The sequence below is a fragment of the Phacochoerus africanus genome, chromosome 11 (assembly GCF_016906955.1).
Source record: "Phacochoerus africanus isolate WHEZ1 chromosome 11, ROS_Pafr_v1, whole genome shotgun sequence".
Classification (NCBI taxonomy): Eukaryota; Metazoa; Chordata; class Mammalia; order Artiodactyla; family Suidae; genus Phacochoerus; species Phacochoerus africanus.
Window position 1 is genome coordinate 116744133 of NC_062554.1, and position 22609 is coordinate 116766741.

Here is a 22609-nt window from a genome sequence, read left to right on the forward strand (position 1 = left end):
GAGCAAGATACCAGCCTGATTCACCCCAGTGGGAAGCCCAGCACAGGTGAATTATTTCCCAAGTGGGCTCTGAGAATTTTCCATGCTTTATCCTGTGTTTGAGGACAATTATGAAGCAGGCAGTGATGTGCCTTCCTACGGTTCTGGAATGTTATACCTTCATTAATCTGGACCAACAAATGTGCCCAGAATGATCCAAATTCGATCTATGAGTCCACTGTATTTAAATCAACAATGAACATTTACTACCTTTCTCCAAAGTAGCAAGCTCTCTGGGCTTTTTTTAGTAGGCTGAGGGTGTGAGACTGGCTTTGTCCAAACCAGCTGCTTTCAATTAGGAAGGGACACTCTCTATCATCTTCACCTTCACCTTCACACATAACTGCATGCCCCAGGCTTTGTGCATTCCACCCCATTGTGATATGTGTGCATGGCAATTGTATTATGAAGAAAAAGAAGGGCTTTCTCTGACACCAGCATGTTCCAGGCAATGCCAGGCATTCATCCAAGGGCATTTCATATTAACTCATTTAGTTTCTCACAGCAACCACATAAGCTAGTATGATTTCCCCATTTTACAGATGAGGCAACTGAGTAATAGAGAGGTTAAGTGACTTGTCTAAAATCACAAAGCAGACGAGATCGGGCGCGTTCAGGGTGGTATGGACAAACTAAGGCCATTTGCGGCAACATGGATGGACCTAGAGATTCTCATACTAAGTAAAGTAAGCCAGGAAGAGAAAGACAAATACCATATGATACCACTTATTCATGGAATCTAAAATATGGAACATGTGATCCTATCTAAAAAAACAGAAACAGATCATAGCCAAGGAGAGCAGACTTGGGGTTCCCAGGGGAGAAGGGGGAGGGAGTGGGATGGATGGGCATTTTTGGGCTTTTTTGGATGCGAACTGATATATTGGAATGGATGGGCAATGGGATCCTACTGTACAACCCAGGGAAATGTGTGTGATTGGATTGCTTTGCTGTATAACAGAACTTGCAGAAACATTGTAAATCAGCTAGACTTTAATTTAAAATAAACTAAAAAGAAGGAAGAAATAACAGAAGAATAAAATAAAATCACAAAGCATTTAAGCAAGGGCACCAAGATTCCAACTTTTTTGTCAAGGAGTATGTCCAGTGGGTCTGGAAGTCTCCATAGGAGAAAGAATTTATGACAATACCCTCCCTCTCAGAGTTCCCGTCATGGCTCAGTAGAAACAAATCTAACTAGTTTCCATGAGGATGTGGGTTTGATCCCTAGCCTTGCTCAGTGGGTTAAGGATCCAGCGTTGCCATGAGCTGTGGTGTAGGTCTCAGACGAGGCTCGGAGCCCCCATTGGTGTGACTGTGGCGAAGGCCGGCAGCTGCAGCTCCAATTCGACCATTAGCCTGGGAACTTCCATATGTCACAGGTTCAGCCCTAAAAAGCAAAACAAACGAACAAAAACAAAAAAACAAAACAGCAACCCAAAAATCTCCCTCTCTGAGCTCAAGTGGAACTTGTTATTATGCTTATCACAGTAGTGACCTGCACGGTTGTTCCCTTCCCCCACAAGAAGACAGGTCTGTTATCTAGTTGTCTTTGGTCCCAGCTTATAGCACAGATTCAGCGGTCTATTAGATCCTTTCTTTCTCTAAATACACACATATACAGACATGAGCTGTGGTTCCAGCCATCCTTACCCACTCAGGTGTCTGCATGTTCCCCTAGACTGATTTTTCCTGTTCTCAAAGTTTCTGAAACATTCCTCTCTGCAGTGTTAGCCACCACTGCTGCCAGGAGTGTGTGAGGTGACCCTGAGGGGCCTGAGGAGACACTGGCTGGGCATCAGCACAGTTTATTGTTAAAGTAGCAAATGTCCTGCCTTCCTCCTTGAAGGCTCTCCTGCAACAGCTTCAGGATTATAGGTCTTCCCCCACACTTTTATTTTGATTACCGCTGCCTGTCACATTGTTTCTTATTATTGACCTTGGTACCTGTCAGACCGTTCACACCCCCTCATTGTCTTTACCTGCCACACGTCCATCTTCACTGAAAGCCTGGTTTCTCTGATTGCTGAGGCCTGTCAGTTTCTCATGGATTTACTTGATTCTTCTCATAAGTGAAGGGGTGCTTTGTGGCCGTCTTTGCCCTTGGACTTGATGGAGGTTGTTGGCCATGAGCCAGGTCATAGATGGTCCTCTCCAGAGGACCACCTCGGGGAGATTTTAGTGAGGGGGTCACTGCCTGGGGTGCAGGGCCCTGCCTTGAAGAAAGTATCTCTCTTAGTCTCCTGCCAATTCCATGTAGTGGCTTTCTGAGCTTGAGCAAGTCATGTGACTGCTCTGAGTCTCAGTTTCCTTAACTGTGAAGTGGAAATTATTTAGACTGAGAATCAAGCCTATGTGAAAATATGGCATCAACTGTGAAGTGCCACATAATAAGTGGGATGGTCTCAGCATCACTACTGTACAACCAATGAAGCACTTGGTCTCCATTTCTGCATGGATCGGAGATCTGGTATTTGACATACAGCCATGAAATTGTATTCCCTCCTCAGTCTTCCCTCAGCCCCAGCATTCAGATGGGGCACGAGCAGAGCGGTGAGTCCCCACTGGGCGCTCAGTTAGTAATTGTTGGATTGAGCCGAAGTGTGTCACAAAGGGTGACAGATCCCATGGTGCCATTTGTGGTGTGTCTCCTTGACCCATGAGTATTGAGAAGGACCATCACTTTGTGCAGATGACCAACAACCCCCAGAGAATGGTGGCCTTTCCAGAATGGGGTTGATTAGAATGTAAAAAGAGACCTCAATCCCCTGGGAATCACAAGGATTCCTGAATTATTCCGTGGTTGTTCTTGGGCCAAGTTTGATCCCTGAAACTGGACTTTAAGAAACCAGATAGGGAGTTCCCGTCATGGCTTAGTGGTTAAGGAACCCAACTAGTATTCATGAGGAGGAAGTTCGATCCCTGGCCTTGCTCCATGGGTTAAGGATCCACTGTTGCCTTGAGCTGTGGTGCAGGTTGCAGACGCTACTCTGGATCCCACGTTGCTGTGGCTGTGGTGTAGGCCAATGGCTACAGCTCCAATTCAACCCCTAGCCTGGGAACCTCCATATGCCATGAGTTCGGCCCTAAAAAGACAAAAAACAAAATAAAATTAAAAAAAGAAAAGAAACCAGATAGGCATCAGGGCTCAAAGCTATTCACCAGATTATAGCAACTACTGGATGTGGGGCCTTGGAGGTCAGCATTGACCAAGGCGAAGGTGGGCCTGTGCTGAGCTGGATAGCACTGGGGTAGACAATGTTGTGTATCCAGGGCACTGCCAGGGTCTACTGAAATTCACAGGGCTGGATTAAAGCCACCAAGGTCAGAAACTAAAGGAGAGGAGACACATCAACAGAACCAGGATACAAATCCCACGTGTCACTGAGGTAATGGGGGGGTGTGCCCTGCCAAACACCCAAAGCCTTCAGGTTACCCCACCAGTGACCTAAAAGTAACCCAATTCTCTATTTGGAATTCTTTTATGGATAAGAAGAAAAATAGATATCATTTATAAACTAATCCAAATGTACAGTAAAGTTGAATTTTTAATAACTTGGCCCAGCATAAGTCACTAGTGTTTTTGGTGTATTTTCCTCACTTTTTTCTCTGTGTTTATTTACATAATTGGGATTGCACACAATTTGAATTGACACTTAAAACCAACACCTTCCTTGGGCTTGCCAGCTTTGAGGAAGCACCACCCAGGGACAGGTCAGGCAGGCCCAGAAGGCAGGTCTAAGGCCAGCCCAGGTCCACGTCAGCTGCCAGGCTGCAGGGTCCTGCAGGGAAGGCAGGTGCAATCCTGGCCAGGTGGTGGGGGGCACTGGGCAGATCTCATCAAGGGAGCAACTTCTGTATTTGTCCCTCCTTCCCTGGCACCAAGCACATTTCTCTGTCGCTTGGGAGCCTGGGCAAGTGTTGACAGGGTGATTAGCTTCCTCTGCACAGTTCTTCTCATTAACATGAGTACAGAATTGTGTTTGAACCTGTGGTTCCATTCCATTCTGGTTCTGATCAGAATAATAAACCAAGTCTATTAGAGAGCCCTGAGGGAGAGCATTGTCTGCCCTCCTCCTGATTCTGTGATTTCTGACTATTCTGAACAGCATGGTTCTCAGGCAGGTGGAATGAAAGCTCTGGAGAGGTTCCAGCAGAAGTGGGCATACCTGGAGCAGGAGACAGGGCAGGCGTGATGGGTGGGGATGAAGTCCCTGGGTTCCCACATGCACCTGCACTGCTAGGTTCCATCAGAGGGAGTTAGGAAGGGCCAGTGGCCAAGTTTGAGTGGAAGACAGAAGCCACTGTTCAAGATGGAAGTGTGCTCAGAAAGAGCTTCAGGTATTTCATTGAAACTGGGATGTCAGTTCCTGAAGCAGTGAACTGATCAGCTACAAAAATGACCTTTAGTGACACTACTGAGCAGGATAAAGGACAGCTGGCAGCAATGGGATGTGTTTGCATTTTTCTCCTTACATACTGTCTACTGCCACTGCACTGGAATTAGCAAAGATGAACCTTTTGACAGTGTCCCTGTGGACTGGGGACTGGGAACAAAAGACCCCTCTGGCCCTTCTTCCCAGGCCTGAGACTCTTGGGGCAGAGCTGGGGGTAAGCAGCAATTCCAGGGCTGGGAGCTGCAGCTTCCATGGCTTCTATGGCCTTGTATCACTGGGGTAAGGTCAAGACCAGCCCCAGGGTGGGCCTCAGCCTCTGCTACATGTGAGTCTTAAATCAACCAGGAGCCAGCCTTTGATCCCCAGACAGTGCTGCCTCAGGACTCTGCTGAGGTCACTTAGTCTCAGCCTCCATGAAGTGCAGGGGTTGCATTTTCTAATTAAATTATCTGGAGGATTTTTGATTCCCCGACTAGTCTGGAGAGGAAACTGTTCCAGCCATGCAAGGTTGGGCTGAAGGAAGGAGCAGACCTCTCTGGATAAAATTAGGAACATGAGGTCTAACTTGCCTTTGGGTGGGCATTGCTTTCTGCCCCTCGGTGTACTTGGATGGTGCTTGCCCCCTGCCTTCATCTACCAGCACCCCAGGAGCCCTCAGGGAGTCAGAGGGCAGTGCTTAGCTAATATCTCCTTAGGCCTCTGTTCTTACATGACTCAGGGAGTTGGATTAATGGGCAGTGCAGGTGCCCTTCTCTCCTGCTTTAGTACAATATCAAGAGAGCCTGTGAGGTTCCCAAGGGCAGAACTTCAAAGTTATAGCTTTGACCTGACTCATCCCCAAATCTCCCTCGTCAGATACAAATCATGTAGCCTTTGTTGTTTATTTTGGAACATCCCAACTCAAGGGAGTACTCTCTCCTCATGGATAATTTAGAAAAGGGATGTTCAAACACTTTTTTACCCTATTGGCAATAAAAATATTTCTTACCTTGTAACTCAATACGTAATGTGTAAATCTTATATATATATATAACAGTGAAACCAAATTTCACAAAACAATACCTACTACTTTGTTTCAGTCCAATCTATTATAGTTTATTCTTTTCTCCTTCATTAAGGAAAAATATAGGTTGTAACTCACTCAGCTGGTTTCACGTTCCATTAATGCATCACAACCCTCAATTTGGAAATCACTGCTTTAGAGCAGCGTCCAATAAAAGTGTAAGGCAAGTCACCAGTGTGAGCCACGTACGTAATTTAAAATTTTGTATGTAAAAATGCAAAGATAAATGGGTGAAATTAATTTTGATATTATATTTTATATAGGTAAAATATCATTTCAACATGTAATCAGTATTAAAAATTATTGTTGAACTCTTTTTTCTTTTTTTGGTCTTCATTTTTTGATTTATTTTAAAATCATGGATCATTATTTTCTCTGGAACACATAAAAGTATTTAAACAGAAGCATATAAGAGCAATGAACTAGACCTCCCCAACTATGAATTCATTTATTGAATGCTAAACTCATTTTTTTCATTTAGTCTGTTTATTTCAAAATAACTTAAATAATAATAGTTACCAGTAATATTAAAAATAATTTAAAATGAATTATTTCTATACATCTAAGTCTTCATATTTTTAGCAAAAATTATTTTGGCTAATGCTTTGAATAGTTTTGAAAAGTGAATTTTTTTTTTTTTGTCTTTTGTCTTTGTTGTTGTTGTTGTTGCTATTTCTTGGGCCGCTCCCACGGCATATGGAGGTTCCCAGGCTAGGGGTTGAATCGGAGCTGTAGCCACCGGCCTACGCCAGAGCCACAGCAACGCAGGATCTGAGCCGCGTCTGCAACCTACACCACAGCTCACGACAACGCCGGATCGTTAACCCACTGAGCAAGGGCAGGGACCGAACCTGCAACCTCATGGTTCCTAGTCGGGCTCGTCAACCACTGCGCCACGACGGGAACTCCTGAAAAGTGAATTTGACTCCACTCTAAGAGCAACAAATAAGAAACAACACTGCCAGTAAAATTATGAAGGCTATATAGTAAAAATTATTGTTGGTCATCACCTGATGGATTTTGACTTGACTTGAGGGGGGGCAGCATTCCTCCACAGGAGTTTGTACAGTTGATAGTGTATAAACAAAGTGACCTTAAGATAATTGTATAATTTTTTAAGTTTTTGAAACCTAGTATGTATTTTATATTCATAGCACATCTCTTAGTTTGAACTACGGATGTCTTCCTTTTTGTGGGGAATTTTTTAATTAAAGTATAGTTGATTTACAATGTGCAGATTTTGCTGTACAGCAAAGTGACCTGGCCATACATACATACATATATGCATATATATATAATTTTTTCATATTATCTTCTATCATGTTCTATTCCAAGAGTTTGGATATAGTTTCCTATGCTATACAGTAGGATCTCATTGTTTATTCATTCTAAATATAATAGTTTGCATCTACTAGCTCCAAACTCCCAGTCCATCCCACTCCCTCACCCCTCCCCCTTGGCAACCACAAGTCTCTTCTCTATGTCTTTGAATCTATTTCTGTTTTGTAGATAGGTTCATTTGTGCCATATTTTATTTTTTATTTTATTTTTTTGAATTTTATTTATTTATTTATTTATTTTTATAATTTTTTTTTTCCGACTGTACAGCAAGGGGATCAAGTTATCCTTACATGTATACATTTTTCCCCCACCCTTTGTTCTGTTGCAATATGAGTATCTAGACATAGTTCTCAATGCTACTCAGCAGAATCTCCTTGTAAATCTATTCCAAGTTGTGTCTGATGAGCCCAAGCTCCCGATCCCTCCCACTCCCTCCCCCTCCCATCAGGCAGCCACAAGTCTCTCCTCCAAGTCCATGATTTTCTTTTCTGAGGAGATGTTCATTTGTGCTGGATATCAGATTCCAGTTATAAGTGATATCATATGGTATTTGTCTTTGTCTTTCTGGCTCATTTCACTCAGTATGAGATTCTCTAGCTCCATCCATGTTGCTGCAAATGGCATTATGTCATTCTTTTTTATGGCTGAGTAGTTTTCCATTGTGTATATATACCACCTCTTCTGAATCCAATCATCTGTTGATGGACATTTGGGTTGTTTCCATGTCCTGGCTATTGTGAATAGTGGTGCAATGAACATGCGGGTGCAGGTGTCTCTTTTAAGGATATATGCCCAAGATTGGGATTGCGGGGTCATATGGAAGTTCTATGGATAGATTTCTAAGGTATCTCCAAACTGTTCTCCATAGTGGCTGTACCAGTTTCCATTCCCACCAACAGTGTAGGAGGGTTCCCTTTTCTCCACACCCCCTCCAGCACTTGTTATTTATGGACTTATTAATGATGGCCATTCTGACTGGTGTGAGGTGATATCTCATGGTAGTTTTGATTTGCATTTCTCTTATAATCAGCGATGTTGAGCATTTTTTCATGTGTTTGTTGGCCGTCTGTATATTTTCCTTGGAGAAATGTCTATTCAAGTCTTTTGCCCATTTTTCCATTGGTTGATTGGCTTTTTTGCTATTGAGTTGTATAAATTGCTTATATGTTCTAGAGATTAAGCCCTTGTCAGTTGCATCATTTGAAACTATTTTCTCCCATTCTGAAAGTTGTCTTTTTGTTTTCTTTTGGGTTTCCTTTGCTGTGCAAAAGCTTTTCAGTTTGATGAGGTCCCATGGGTTTATTTTTGGTCTAATTTCTATTGCTTTGGGAGACTGACCTGAGAAAATATTCATGATGTTGATGTCAGAGAGTGTTTTGCTTATGTTCTCTTCTAGAAGTTTGATGGTGTCCTGTCGTATATTTAAGTCTTTCAGCCATTTGGAGTTTATTTTTGTGCATGGTGTGAGGGTGTGTTCTAGTTTCATTGCTTTGCATGCAGCTGTCCAGGTTTCCCAGCAATGCTTGCTGAATAGACTTTTTTTTTCCCATTTGATGTTCTTGCCTCCCTTGTCAAAGCTTAATTGACCATAGGTGTCAGGGTTTATTTCCGGATTCTCTATTCTGTTCCATTGGTCTGTCTGTCTGTTTTGATACCAGTACCACACTGTTTTGATGACTGTGCTTTGTAATATATATATATTTTTTGTCTTTTTGCCATTTCTTGGGCCGCTCCCACGGCATATGGAGGTTCCCAGGCTAGGGGTCTAATCGGAGCTGTAGCTGCCAGCCTACGCCAGAGCCACAGCAACGCAGGATCCGAGCCGCGTCTGCAACCTACACCACAGCTCACAGCAACGCCAGATCATTAACCCACTGAGCAAGGCCAGGGACCGAACCCGCAACCTCATGGTTCCTAGTCGGATTCGTTAACCACTGCACCACGACGGGAACTCCGTAATATTTTTTGAAGTCTAGGAGAGTCATGCCTCCTGCTTGGTTTTTATCTCTTAGGATTGCTTCGGCAATTCTGGGTCTCTTGTTGTTCCATATAAATTTTTGGATTGTTTGTTCTAGTTCTGTGAAAAATGTCATGGGTAATTTGATAGGGATTGCATTGACTCTGTAGATTGCTTTGGGTAGTATGGCCATTTTTACAATATTGATTTGTGCCGTATTTTAGATTTCACATATAAGTTATACCTTATGGTATTTGTCTTTCTCTTTCTGACTTATTTCACTTAGTATGAGAATCTCTAGTGGCATTCATTTTGCTGCAAATTGCTTTATCTTCTTCTTTTTTATGGCTGAGTAGTATTCCATTATGTATATGTACCACATCTTCTTAATCCATTCATCTGTCAATAGACGTTTAGGTTGTTTCCATACCTTGGCTGTTGTAAATAGTGCTGTGATGAACATATAGTGCATGCATCTTTTTAAATTGTAGTTTTGTCCAGATATATGCCTAGGAATGAGATTGCTGAATCATATGGTAGTTCTATATTTAGTTTTCTGAGGAAACCCCATGATGTTTTCCATAGTGGTTATTTACTAATTTACATCCCCACCAACAGCAAAGAAGGGTTCCCTTTTTGCCATACCCTCTCCATGTGTTAATTTTAGACTTATTGATGATGACCATTCTGACCAGTGTGAGGTGATCTCTTTTTAGTTCTGATTTTCATTTCTCTAATAATTAGTGATGTTAAGCATTTTTTCTTTTGCTTACTGGCCATCTCTCTGTCTTCATTGGAGAAATGTCTATTTAGGTCTTCTGCCCATTTTTTGATTGGGTTGTATTTTTTTGTCGTTGTTGAGTTGTATGAGTTGTTTGTATGTTTTGGAAATTAAGTGCTGTCAGTTACACTGTTTGCAACTATTTTCTTCCATTCCTTAGGTTGTCTTTTAGTTTTTTTCTTTTTGTTTTCTTTGCTGTGCAAAAGCTTATAAGTTTGATTAGGTCCCATTTGTTTATTTTTTGTTTTTATTGCCTTGGGAGACTGACCTATGAAAACATCTGTACAGTTTGTGTCAGAGAATGTTTTGCTTATGTTCTCTTCTAGGAATTTTATGGTGTCATGTCTCTTGTTTAAGTCTTTAAGCCATTTAGAATTTATTTTTGTGCATGGTGTGAGGGTGTGTTCTAGTTTCATTGATTTACATGCAGCTGTTCAGTTTTCCCAATACCACTTGGTGAAGAGACTGTCTTTTTCCCATTTTATATTCTTGCTTCCTTTGTTGAAGCTTAATTGACCGTAGATGCCTGGGTTTATTTCTGGGTTATCTATTCTGTTCCATTGGTCTGAATGTCTATTTTTGTACCAGTACCACACCGTCTTGATTACTGTAGCTTTGTAATATTGTTGGACTAGCCATATTTCAAGAGCTCAATTGTCACATGGGCCTAGTGATAACAACTTTTGGCTAAGTTTAGCAGATACTTCAGGGAAGAAGAATCAAGTGTTTTTCCTGGTGTTTGCAGATGTGTAAGGTACTGGCAACACATTTTTTTTGAAACTGCTTTTTCCAGGCACCTCTACTCCAGCATCAAGAAATACATCATAACAGAATGGATTTGGGATTCGAATCTGGGTTTATTATTATACATTCTATCTTTTCTTCAAGGAAAGGATAAGAGCAACCCCATTCTACCCCCTAAGTAAACCTTAAGATGTATAAATTAGCTGAATTCAACAGTTATTGAGCAATTACTGTGTAGCGACTGTAGACCAATGTCTCAGCATCTAAGTGTTTTGGGAGGCTCTTTTCCTCAGAGCCAGAAGGTGATTTGCTTAGGCATTGTCCCTTCTTTGTCCCTAACGGCAAAGAGTTAAAGAATTTTAACTACTGACCAGCATCCCCCTACTCAGGGTGTCACTTGGGTGGGGACCTGGTTGAGAGATCTGATGTAAATCTGGGATGGCTGTGCTTCAGATCCAGCTAAGTTTATTATTGTTGATGATGACAGCACTTGCAGCTGACATTTACATCAGCCTTTTAAAATTAACACTTGCTTACAAATACATCATCTGATTAAATTTTCATAGCAGCCCTGGAAGTTGAAATCTCTATTATCATCTCCATTTTATACCCAAGGAAACAGAGGCTCAAGGAGGTTAAGTAAATTGTTCAAGATGAAACATTCATTTGCGACAACACACTTTTTTTTTTTATCACCTTCCAGGCAAAATATTTATTATATGTTGAGCTTTTAAGAAGGATTTAAGTTCTAGCTATTGGTTGAACTTGGGCTCAAATGAAAATATCTAGTTCAGATTTCAAGATTTTTATGCCATCCCACAGTATTCTCATTTTATGTAGGTGGAAATGCTTACCATCTGTATTAGTTGGTCCTTGGCTTGACTTGATTCGTATACCTATCATCAATCATCAGTTACTTAGACGCTTCATTGGGTATTCATGGATAGAGTCCATTCTGTTTTCTACATTTACCAACTCCCTTTAAACTCATTTAGGACCTGACAAGTTGGATCACTCTCATATGGATTTTGAGTTGTTCGGCTATACTAATACTAGTCTAATATTGTATACTGATATTATTAATATTGGTAAATAAAGCAGAGAGCTGAGTCTAGTATTCAACATTCTCATCATTGCTTCAGAAAACCCTCAAAATCATATTTTCATGGTGCTCTAAAACATTCTATAACAGGAGTTGTTGGTAGAGGCCAAGCAAAAAGAGGAGTAAAAAGTGTCTGCAGGGCTTCTTGTGTCAAATTAATTTAGAAATCACTTAATTAAACAGAGTTAAATAGATTTCTTTACAGAAGAAATTTTAAGAGCCTTTAACATGCTAATGTGATTTGTGAATCATGAAGATAAATATAGATTGGGGTAAATATAGATTTACACTATATATATTAGATAAAGATGCACATTGTAAAGATAGATAGCTAGATATAGAAGTGAGAGCAGCATATGTTATGTTAAAAGAATGGATTCTATATTTGCATTGCCAGATTGAAACTTGGCTCCAAGAGTTGCTCGTTGTGCGACCTCTCTTGCCTCAGTTTCCTCATCTGTAAAATGGACATTATGAAGGGATTGTTGTGAGAATTAACTTGACTAATACATGCAGAGCACTTAAACCAGAATTTGGCATGTTAAATGCTCACTACCTCTTTGATGAAAATGTTGCAACAATTCCCAAATGTCAGATCAAAATCCCTTCTTCTTCTTCTTCTTCTTCTTTTTTTTTAATTTATGTCTGCACCCACAGTGTATGGAAGTTCCTGGACCAGGAGTTGAATATGGGCTTCGCTATGACATACACCCAGAGCTGCAGCAATGACGGATCCTTTAACTCATTGCACCAGGCCAGGGATTGAACCCACACCTCAGTGATGACCCAAGCCATTGAGGTTGGATTCTTTACCCACTGTGCCACAGCAGAAACTCACAAATCCTTTCTTTTAATAAGCATCTTATGGTATTAATACTACAGGAATACTCTTTGTAAAAATTTTATCAAGGACTTAAAGCACAGGTTGGAACTGGAGAAACTGGGTGGTATCTGGGAGCTATGTTCCAGAAGATGGGAGGAGACTGTTGTATGAGATCACTGGCTAAGGAAGACATTGCTCACTGGAGGAATGGGCTCCTCACCATTGTAGTTTCATCTCCATGAAGGCACAGGTTGGCAGTCCTAGAGCCCGGGGCCAAGGAACACTAAATAAGTGGCATGTGTGTCACTACTTCTTCCTTCTTTCCTCATGGCAGGCATTGCTAACTGATCATGATGCTCTTTCCTGCCAGTATTCTCAATGCAGCACTTCATGCAACTCTATAAGAAGGGTGGAAGTCTGTGTGTGAGACAGACCTACTTTATAGCCCTGGGTCAGTCACCATTTGGTTATGCAGAAAGTAGCAGTGCTTCAGAACTGCTGGCTGCTGAAACCCCAGTGTGTGTGTGGGGGGCAAGTAATTCTACTGAGACACCAACTTTTCAGCCAGCTCTGTATAGACACTGAAGAAGTTAACTAATAGCGCAAGTCATGATAGTCATGGTAATGGTAAAAAGTGAGAAATAAATTGGTGGGCAGGTAGCTGAGTGACCACTTGGACAGCTTTTAGGAAAAAAACATCTAAAGAAGGGATTGAGTTCGGTTCCTAAAACTAGAATCAGACAAATTCTTACTGAGGACATTTGTTAGTTACCTCCTATCTCAGGCTAGAGGGATCATTCTAGTGACTGAGATTAGGTCATTTTCAAGAACAGTTTCACATACTCCTGATCCCCATCTCCAGGTCCTTCCCAGGGGTATAGACTCCAGGTGGTGGCATCAGCAGTCTTTAGAGATCACTTTAGACCTTCCTTTTTGATAGGAGAGGAAGCAACCCGATTCTCAGTGGTAGATCTGAGGTTAGGAAGCAGGTCTCTCTCCTGACACCTGGCTCTGTGTTCTTTCCACTGTTCAGTCTTCCTCCTCAATGCCAGCTCAGTGTTGTTTTTTAATACCGGCAGAGAAACCTGTTTTTCATTGGAAGCTGTCAAATTTCTTCTCTCCTTTCCTTTCACAGTCTTTAGATAAAAGTTGTTTATATCTACTATATAGAGACAAGGGGCTGATAAAACATCACGTTGAAATGTTAAGTTGTTACCTTATTACTGCAATAATGGGTTCTTTCATATTTTGGAATAAAAAAAAAACATCATTTTCGATGAAGGGAAGAAAAATTTTGTTTTAGTGCCACCCCAAGTATTTTGGAATCTCTCTTGGGTCGAGTTGGGGCATCTTTATTTTGCAGGGGTACATATGAACTCGGGGAGATGTTTGACCTTGTTACCTGCTCTTATCCATAAGAGTACCTGTTCCAGGAAGTGCCATCCACAGCTCCCCACAGAACCTGGGGAGCAGACTTCCGTGTGCATAATCACCAGTGTGACATCTAGCATCAGGCATCCTCACCACTGCCTTTGCATTTGGGACTGTACCAAGTGGACATTTAGGGAGGAATGAATCAAGTGGGAGAAAACTCAGAACCTGAACCATTTCCTTAGAAGTCTTTCATATTAATTTGTTATTTACAAAAAAAATATGAGGTTTATATCTCAGTTATGCAGAGCTGAGAACAAGTATTGTCTATTTAACAAGTATTGTCAAATATCTACCATGTGTGGAGAACACTGTGCTTGGCATTGAGGGTAATATAAAGTAGGTGTAAGATCACAGTTTCCATTCAACAGAAGCTTGAGTTCTCACTAAGGTGATACTATAGGTGACATCCTCCCTTCTGCTCTTCCTTTCCTTCCACTGGGGGATGAGCCAACACCCACTTAGTGCTTTAGGTGCTATGAGAACCCAGAATAAAAATAATTTCATGGGCATGGACCCTTTTCCTTCCAGGTGATCATCAGGCTTCTGTTGACTGTGATGCTTCTCTTGCACTGGGCCGGACCTCAGGCAAAGCAGGAAAGAATCAGTGCATCCCAGCACAGTTTTTGATGGGGGTGAAGGCCAGGGTGATGGTCTTCTGATTTCTAAAGTGCACAGTCAAAAGCTGAGGAAAACAAAAGCTTGCCATGAGCAGTCTAGTAAGGGCATCGGCCAGTCCTCAGCCCTGCCTGGGCATCCACACCCCCTTGTTTAGACTATAATCTGTCTCTCTTTCTCTGCAGGCTACCGATGGAGGTGAGAACACTATCACCTTCTGCCAAAGCTTGATGCATTGTTGCCCCAACTGGAGAGATACAAAGAGGAATGTAAGTGAGCCTTCTGGGTGGAGGGCTGGAGAGGGGATGGGGTGGCTGACTGAGAGTCTTGATGCAGGGGCCTCATGTCCCAGATGAAGCAGCCACAGAGAACACCATGTTGCAGAGGGTAGGCTGGAAGGAGCTAAGTTAGCAGCAACTTCCACACTTGAGATGTGCCCGATCCTATAGTAAAGAACCCCAAGTGTGAACATTGTGTACCCAAGTGCTTGGTTTGGTGAAAGCTCATGGTCAAGGGTGGCCCAGAGATAGAGGATCCTGGCTGGTCTAATTTTCTAGGCACTACAGGAGAAGGGGCTGGAACATCTATGGTTACAAGCAAAAGCAAGGAGCCCTGCTTCTAGGAGGGCACAGAAGAAGACATTAGGCTTGAGAAGGAAGAAGCTTAAATTTCCTCTGGTAGTAAAACCCACACTTAAGAATGGAAAATGGAAACATTGAGACACTCCTGGGTTACAGTTTCCCTTCCCTCCTTTTGTTAGCCCTCTCTTATTTTTCTCTTTTTTCTTGTTTCCATCTCTTTTCTACTTTCCTTTCTTCACTTCTTCCTTTCATGTCCCTTTCCTTCCCTCCTTGATTATTCTTCTTAGCCTCTCAATCCTTCCATTCTTCTAGGATTTGTTCACCTTGCTGAGCATTTGCTGTTGTTTTAGGTTCCATGGTATTATATTAGGTGCTGGTGTCCTCTGCTCCTCATATGATTACAACCTAACTGTAGCTGACATTGGTGGACTCCACCCAATACTCATTCTCCTCTTCTCCCTTGGGTAGTACACACATCACGTTTTTGGGGGGGGGGGGTCCATATTGCCTCCAACTAAAAGACTACATTTCCCAGTCTTTCTTGCTAGGAGTGGCCAGGTAATCAAGGTAGGGCCAATGAGATGTTAAGTAGGGTATTGTGTGGAACTCTGGGAAGGTTTCCCATAGAAAGCTGACCCACTGAAAATTACATCCTTCTTGCCCTTCTACCTTCCTCCTTCTGTTGCCTGAAGCATAAGTGTGATGGCTGGAGCTCAAGAAACCATCTTAGACCATACAGCAAACTTGAAGATGGAAACTATACCATAAGAAAAATAGAAGACAGAAGGTGTCTGGGTTCATGTTGACACTGTGTGTTTACTATACCAGCCCTGGACTGAATGTCTCCAGACTTTTTATATGTGAGAGAGAAATATATTTTTATATGGTATAAGCCATTTTTATTTCCAATCTCTGTCCCTACAGCTTAATTCAGTCTTAAATGATCCATTAACCTTACCAAAACTTTTCCCATGCTCCATCATTCCATCCTGGGTCATTGACCCTTCTGTCATCACTATCAGGTAGGACACAAAGGCTTTGAGGGGCAGTCTGGCATCCTCACATTAGATAGCTCATTATAAGCAGTGGCACATCCCTGACTCTGTTCTCCATCAAAAAAAAAAAAAAAAACCCAAAACCATTCAGAGTCACAGTGTGGGACTTCAGGGAGTTTAGAGTTATAGCAGCTCAAATTTTGAGTCCCTTGTACTCACAGCAGAGTGTCCTACAGAAATGTCATATGGGGAAGCAAGAACAATCTGTCTGAGGCTGTCAGCTGTCCAGGAGCCTGGACAAGGCAACAATTTATGATGTGCCTTCAGTCACTGAATGTAAGAGAGGGCTTCATCAAGCGGATTTTTCTGGCTCTGTTGTATATACATTCACAAAGTAATTTACAGTTCCCTTGGAAACATGAAATAGTTTGGATCTAAATTTAGAGTGTTCATTCTGAGCTGTTGTAATGAGCTCAAAGAATATGCAGAGTGAAGGAACAGAAAGAAGAGATGTGGGACAATTCACTCATTAAGTCTAAGCACCAATCTATCCACTGGGTCACAGAGACTAGACTTGCTCCTGCAGGAGGTCCATACCCCTCTCAGTCTTCAGAATCAAGAGTCAGAGGGGAGGTGACCACTCCTTCACCTGCTCCAGGAACTCTGGTCCTAGCACTTTGCTTCTGGGTTTACTCCTTTGCCTTCTCTGTTGTGTGAGGCCCCACGACATTTGCCATCTGTTTTCTGTTAAATTTTCTTGCAAAGTGTCGCAGTGTGTGGTCCCAGAGAACCAGCATGTGAAACTCTCGGGATGCAGCCAGATTGAATTTTCAAGATTCATCTACATGCTGGTTTCCCAAGAAGGTTCTGGCAGCCTGTGGGGTAACACATCCATTTCCAGAGAGCAGGTGTGAGATGAAGCCTTGGAAGAGGATTGAAGACCCCAGATAAGCTCTACCTTTTATGATGACAACATATGGGGTGTCAACTGTCCCTGAGAACACTGTTCCTTCTCTGGGTTTGATAATTTATCTTCTCTTGCCTGAATTGGAATATGAGTCTTCCAGCTGATATTTCGCTGCTTCCTATGTGGCTCCCTGCCAGACGTCCTCCATACCACCAGGGAGGTGATCAAGCTCGAATGGTACTCCATTCCTCCCTGCACTGTAGCTGCTCACCGACATCCCTGCTGGGCCGTAACCATGACCACAGGGCCATTTGCCCAACAGTTGGCACATTGCCTATATTAATTCAGAAGAAGCTTATTGAGTTCCTGAGAGAATAACACCATCATGCCTCTGCATACAACCTTGAAATGTCTGTCATCTACATCCCAAGCTCACGAGCTTGGCATTGAAGGTGCCTCATGATATGACTCTATTTATGGCTCTGGCCTCATCTCTTACCACTCCTGGCCTCTTGATTTGTGCTTAGGAACATGGTATGTGGGCTCAGAGACACGTTTCTCCTGATTCTGATTCCTACCATGTTCTGGCCTGCAGCTTGGAGTTTGTGAATCCTCTGGATTTGCTCCTGCAGACCCTCTGCCTGAGAGCCCTTGACTGGTCTTCCCTATTCCTTTCTCTCTCTCCACCAAGACATCTTACCCAACCGATTCCTCCTTAATTTTAAGACTTTGATTATCACTTCTTCCAGGAAGTTTTCCATGATCTTCCCCAATTTGAGGTAGTAATTGTGTCTCTCTCTCTCTCTCTCTTTTTTTTTTTTTTGATTCCAGGGCTTTCTGTCATTGCCTTTCTATATTTCCCTGTGAATCTTTAAATTTTTTGTCTGCTCTGACATACTGTGAGCTCCTTAAGGGCAAGGACTTAGCTTTTACTTCTGTTCACTAATACGTTATTTACTGTGTACCTACTGTATTTTATGTATTGGGGACCCTGCAATGAGCAAAATAGCTTCTAAGCAACTTATACTCCAGTGGAGGAAGAGAGAAAAGAGATGCATAATTACAGTCTATCAAGTATGATAAGTGCTATAAAGGAAGTTCAAATAGAGTAAACATGGATAGTAAAGCAGTGTTAGGAGGTGGAAGGACACCGCTGATGAGAAATATTTACGCAGAAGCTGGAAGGAAGTGGGGGAACAAGCCATGCATCTATCTAGAGGAAAAGCATTCTAGTCAGAGAGACCAGCAAATGCTGAGGTCCTGAGGTGGGGTTATATTTGATATATTCCAAGAATAGTATGGAGGCAAGTGAGGGGAGAGTGACATGAGATAAAGTCAGGGGTGTCTGAGAGCGGTGCTCATAATGTTGGAGCTTGGAAGCCATAATTAGGACTGCAGGTTTCTGAATGGGATGGGGAACTACTGGAGGGTTATGAGCAAAGGAGTGACATGATGTGGTTTACGTGATCTTTTGAAGGATGAATTAATAGAGTTTGCTGATGGATTGAATATAGTAGGTAAGAGAAGTAAAGAGTGAAAGATGACATCAAGATTTCTGGTCTATGCGAGTAAAAGAATGGCAGTGCCATTAACTAGAATGAGAAAGACCAGGGAGGATTGGGTTTAGAGCATGGTGGTTTAATTGGGGATGTATAAAGTTTGAAGTAACTCTTAGAACTCCAAGAGGTCATACTGAGGAGGAAGTTGGATATAAAGGTCTGTATTTCAAGGAGAATATTGGGTTATAGACATATATATGAAAGTTATCAGTGAATATTCATGAAAATGGAAGGAGTAAGGGTGATGCAGCTGATGGTGCACCAACATTTAGAGATTTAATTGATGCTAAGGAGCCAGCATGGATGAATGAGAAGGAGCACCTACTGAGGCACAAGGAGAAACAAGAGAGATTGGATTCATCAATACCAAGTGAGGACAGTGTTTCAGGGAGATGGGAGGATTCAAATGTGTTGAGAGCTGTGACTCAGTCTAATAAGATGAGTGAGAATTGACCATTGATTAGATTTGGCAATGTGGAAGTCATAAGGGACTTCAGAGCAGGCGGAAATAGAGGATGCAAAATAGAGAGGATGTTTAGTAAGCTGATTTCCTTAAGTGGGCAAGAGAGGATGGGATCCAGTGTTCAAATGGATAGACTTGGATCTGGATAAGAGCCTAGTCACCAGACAGAAGGCAGAGTAAAAGCAAGTGGGTTGGTAAATGGAAAGTGGGAGTGGATAGAATTTCTCTTCTGGTTGCTTCCATTTCTCAAAGAAGTAAGAGGCCAGGTCATCTGCTGAGAAGGAAGGTAAGAGCGTATGTCTTATTCACTTCTGGGTCCCCAGCAATTAACATGGTTCCTGTCACATCGACTGTATTACCACATGGTGGATGAATGAAGCTCTATCCAATGACTTGGCATTTTCGGCTTGTCTGGGAAATGAACCGTCACTCCATCACTCTAGTTTTGTGCTATTTGTGTGGTCAGAATATTTATTAGACTAGTACAAGATGAGGAGATGGGATACTGTGGAAGAAGCAGAATGCTTTTTGATCAAAAATCTGTGTGCATATTCATATGCTATATGAATAAATATGTTCTTTTAATTTCATTTTTATATCAATAAATATAGCATATGCTATATGCTAAATACTTATATATCCATATATATTACATATATGCTATGTATACATACTAAAAAATTAAACCAATTTAAATAGACATTATCAATTACTATGTATTAGACAAACCATCCCAGATCATTGTTCCTCCTTGTAATGGGCAACATTCTACCATCTGTGGAAACACACAGACTTGCAAAAGATTGTGGAAAGGCAGGTCCATGGGAGGCCAGTGGAGGAGCTGTGGCGGGAGGAGGGGGCCTCAAGGAAGCCCTAGGGAAATCACTGCACCTCATCTACCAGCCCTAACCCTGGCCTGGGGGAGGACCTTTTCTCCCTTCCTTTCTAACTGATGAGTTCCAACCAGCTCCTCCTCAGTGACTTGGTCCAAATACTCCTAATACACTCCCATTCTGCCAAAAAAAGAATATGAAGGAGAACTTTTAAAAAGAATTGAAAAACCAAGGTGGGGTTAGATAAGCAAGGAGAGGGAGTGTGAATTACTAAAAAACAGAATTTCAAAGTTATGTCTAAGTGTGACATACTTTGCATTTGGAAGTCTTCCCAGTCCGGAACTAGCTGCAGTGGGAACAGCGGGGCAAAGCCTGACATCTGTCGGCTAACGGTGGCTTCTCGGGGATGCTGTGGCTTCAGTCTGCAGAGAGGCAGCATGTTTTTATTCTCTGAAGTGGGAGCTCTGGAGGAATCCATGAGGTAGCGCAGTGCAGTAAATTATAGTTTGCCTCACTGACCTACCATTTGTTTTTACACCTTATTTTTCTTTTGGCTTTTCCTCCCCCTCTCCTTTCTCCTTTTCCAACCATTTCCTAGAATTCACTGTGAATAAGCAAGCAGCAGGACGTGTAAACTAGCTTCATAAATTAGGACGAGGTGACTCCCATCAGTTTGACTGGGAACCATGAAAGTGATAGGAGACTTAAGCAGAAACAAGATGAAGGCGAATGAAGACAGAGTAGCTCAGGGGTCACGCCTGACGAGAGGCTGTAAGACGGGAGAGAGATGGGTTGAAACATTGATGTGGAATCCTAGGCTCTGCAGTGATATTGGCTGAATTCAAAGTGAGAGGGTGGTCTCGGAGCCGACTGGAGAGGTGAAGAGAGATTGAGTATGGAATCCCTGGACCATAACTAGATGCATTGTCTATCAAGATAGATGCATACAGAACGACCGGAGGGAAGAGGCGAAATCTTCCACCCACATCCTTCTTGGCATACCCCCGACATTAGCTCTGCTGTTTCCAAGCATGAAAGTACCATAAATATGACAAGTCCTGTCAACTGCCCCAAACCATATTTATTCAAATCAGCCAGAATAGGTTTCTAAAACCAAATGTCAACATATCAGAAAGATTCAAGGGATCTGGGAAAAAGAAGTCCTGTGAAAACTCCAAAATAGGTTCTCACCCTCTGACAATTGGTTCGTTTGCCGGATCTACAAATTTACCCATGCTGTATACTTTGTTGTAAAATCCCCATACCTTTCCAAGTACTCAGTGCCAGCTTTGTTTCAGAAGGCTGGAGTAAGTGCAAAATGAATTGTAAAGATAGTAACATATTCACCCATGTTTATTTACAACACATTCCTGCAGGCAACTTGTAGCTCAATGGAACATTTACTCTGTAGCCTAATTTTTCAAAAATATTACATGCATTAATAAAGGTAATTTAGAAAAAGCCTCATAAAGTCATTTGACTTTTTTGCCAATTGCCAGAGTAATAAAGTGCCTTTACATTCTGTGGCAATAGAAAAGCGGTGCCCTTTTTGCTTGATTAAGTCAAGTCTCTTCCGCGTTTTACAACTGGATATTTGTGTGTCACTTTATTGCCATCTTATTTTAATCTGAACTATGGATTTCCTGTCTCTGGATGGCACTGCCCTTATAGTTTTGGAGAAGGGAACTCTTAGTCTGTGTACCAGGAGGATTGGGGACGTGAAGGCTAGACTGGAATGTTCAATCACTACCAAGTGTTCATAATATTCTCACCCCCACCCCCCACAGGACTCCCGGGTCAACCAGGTCCTCCAGTCAACACTCAGCTAATGTTTTCAGATCACCTACTGTGTGCTTGGCACCACGGAAGAAACTATGGAGGGTATCGAAGTGAGATCATAAGCTGGGGTAAGGAATTTTTTTTTAAAGTTTTGCTACATTGCACCTGGAGTAGAGGGTGACAGTCCTAATGCTTGTTTCAGCTTCCATAGATAATCACTGCATTTCTCTGCCAGAGCCAAGGAGCATTGTTTTGGCCCCGAGAAAGAGGAGGGGAAAGGAGAGATGGTACCTTAAAGAAGGGAGGATCCTAGGGAAGGATCACATAGTCAGATGGAGTAGTTGGAGAGGACTGGAGTAGGAAGAGATGCAAGGAGATGGATTCTGAGATTGACTGCTCCAGGAATTGAGATGGGATTTCCCTCTTTGAAGCTTCCAAATCCTTTAGGAAAATTTTGCTATCCCTACAAATGTTCTGTTTGGGGGTTGATTTTTTTTGCAGGGGGTGGGAGGGGAACCTCTTCAGAGGAATCTAATAGGGAACTGAATCACTCCTTGACAGGAGCTTGAGGCAGAGGGATTCGAGAAACCACAAGTCCACGGGAGAGCATTAGGATTCGTCTGGCCATTAACTTGTGGATGGGGCGGGGGGTGGGGGGTGGGGAGGGACCTGTTTCCACTAAGTCGAGATCTCTCAAGATAGGGAGGCACCAGAATCAGGATGCTAATCAAAAGACTCATAATCTGATAGGAAAATCAAAACCAAGCATACAAAGCCAAGGCGCCTGATAGAGACAGAATGTAATTAAGTGGTGGATTAAGAGTTAGGGCTGTGATAGTTGAGGGGGAGAGGAAGGTTTTGAGGAGGCTCTTGAATTTCTGACCAAGGAACTTAGGACCTTTTTAAAGGAGAAGGTGAACTTAATGGGGGCTTAGAAGATCTATGGATTTTTACTAGCTGAGGGGACTTTGGTGCATGCCAAAAGAGAAGCTCACATAGACAGGTGCGTTGTACAGACATGAAATGTAGCTGGCCCACTCCTGGGTGCCTTACCTGTGGATCTGTTGGCAGAGCTTCTTGTACCCTAATCCCTGTGAATGTGTCATAGGTCCTGACACATTCACATCCAAAAAATAACACATTACATCCAAAAAATAACAAAGCAACAAATAACATGGTTCATCCATCCCTTATTC

The 22609-nt window shown here is 42.3% G+C and overlaps 1 long non-coding RNA gene across 1 annotated transcript in view; it reads left to right on the plus strand.

Moving 5' to 3' along the window:
- Positions 1–21795, plus strand: part of LOC125111990 (uncharacterized) — a 248545-nt gene extending 226750 nt beyond the window's left edge. The window contains exons 5-6 of the long non-coding RNA XR_007131002.1: positions 14482–14565; positions 21422–21795. This is a non-coding gene — a long non-coding RNA (uncharacterized LOC125111990). The remainder of the gene's footprint in view (positions 1–14481; positions 14566–21421) is intronic.
- Positions 21796–22609: the final 814 nt, after the last annotated feature.